Source organism: Microtus ochrogaster, linkage group LG5 (assembly GCF_000317375.1).
Source record: "Microtus ochrogaster isolate Prairie Vole_2 linkage group LG5, MicOch1.0, whole genome shotgun sequence".
Lineage (NCBI taxonomy): Eukaryota > Metazoa > Chordata > Mammalia > Rodentia > Cricetidae > Microtus > Microtus ochrogaster.
In genome coordinates this window covers 11141877-11143623 of record NC_022031.1, presented here as the reverse complement: position 1 = coordinate 11143623, position 1747 = coordinate 11141877, and positions in this window count along the sequence as shown.

Genomic DNA, 1747 nt, shown 5'->3' with positions numbered 1-1747 from the left:
TTTCAACCTTTGTCAGTAGGGATGGAGGAAATTCTCTGGGTGTTGTGCACATAGTGCACTCTTAACAGGTGGTGCATCCGAATCTGAAGTTAGTGAGGAAAACTTCAGCGAACAAATGTTTGCCACAGTGTAGCATTCTCCAGTTTCCAGGATTGGAGGTGGTGTGTGTGTGGCTGATGTTTTTAGAACAAGGCAATGGCTCAGCCCCGTGGGAGCAGATTGCATGAGACAAGCACCCAGAATGGGGGAGATGATGCCAGCCAATCTGTCAGGTTTCATCATCCGCTGGTCCTGGGCTCGGGAGATGCTTAATATATGCCTCTCAAGCTTCTAGCTCGTGAGGAGCTGCCTTCAGAGCCCATCTCCTGCAGGTTGCTTATACAACCCAACTTCTAAAAATAATATTTTAAGAAAGCATATTATTTACTTGAGTTTTGTAAATGAATCTCGTTTTTTTTTCCCTCAGATCCTGATTATTTCTACTCTGCAATGAATTTTGCAGACATGGTGAAGAGACAAATCCCATGGGTTGACTTGATACAATAAGAACCACCTTTTATTTTCAATTTATACCACTGAAATTTTAATTATGATTATGAAAAAACAGTCTGGGGAGTAGTTCACTGACTCATGAACAAAGGGACAGAAAGAAAGGACCAGTGATTTTTATTTTCTTAAATCAGGGAAACCTATTTGCTGGTGAGGTGTGGGTGTTGGCAGATAAAATGTGTGGGTTGGATGGCTGTTTATATATACTTGCATGACTGTAGGTGAGGGTGTGTGTGCGTGTGCATGTGTGTGTATGTGTGTATGTGCATGTGTGCATGTAGCTTATTATTTACAACAAAAGTTCATAAGTTTAGAAAACCAGTGGGCATAATAAACAGATAGCTAAGGAGCCCTCATACAGACACATTTATATCGCCTTCTTGCAGATGGTTCTCCTTTAACAGTAGATAATATCTAAAACATTTTATGCTTTGAGTGGTGGAAATACCTTCCCTGATCATCATCATCATCATAATCATCATCATCATCATCATCATCATCATCATCATCATCATCATCATCATTATTTTTGGCAAGCATCCTTTCCAACATGCTATAGAGTTCCTCCTCAGTTAAGGTTTTCTTTCGGTTGGTTTTAAAGTACTGGGATCCTAGAAGGAGAGGTGCTACAGAACCTTTTCTTTTCTCTAGTTATGAGAGTTGATGGTAGTCATTTCCACTGAGTGGAAACAAAGCAGATTGCCTACTTGAATATAATGATCTAGGGTCCCTAGAGATGAATTTCATCTTCTGGCTTAACTAGGGAAATAGGAAACAGGAAAAGCTAATGTTGAGGAAAAATTTCAAGACAGACTTTTCACTTTTGAGTTAAAAAAGAAATTATTCTGATGGGTTTAAGTATATCCTCCCTTCTGCATTCACATATGACTTTGTGTGAAAGACAGTTCTAAATGGGTAACTTGGCAGGGAGGCTGGTGGCAGGAGACGCGTGTGATGACAGAAGGAATACCCTTGGCTTTGACCTCAGACGTCTGGTCTCCTTGGGCTGAACACTGAGAAAGGGACAGTGCACATTTCTCAACATTGTTCCTAAGCCGAGGCAACCCTATTAACAACAGCAATGCCTCATGGCTGGAGAGAGTGTGGCAAGTGTCCCCTTCACGTCACAGACTGAGTCCAGGTTTCGTGTGAGTAATGGCTTAGTTGCTGCTAGGTGACCTTTACTTATTCCCTTCAA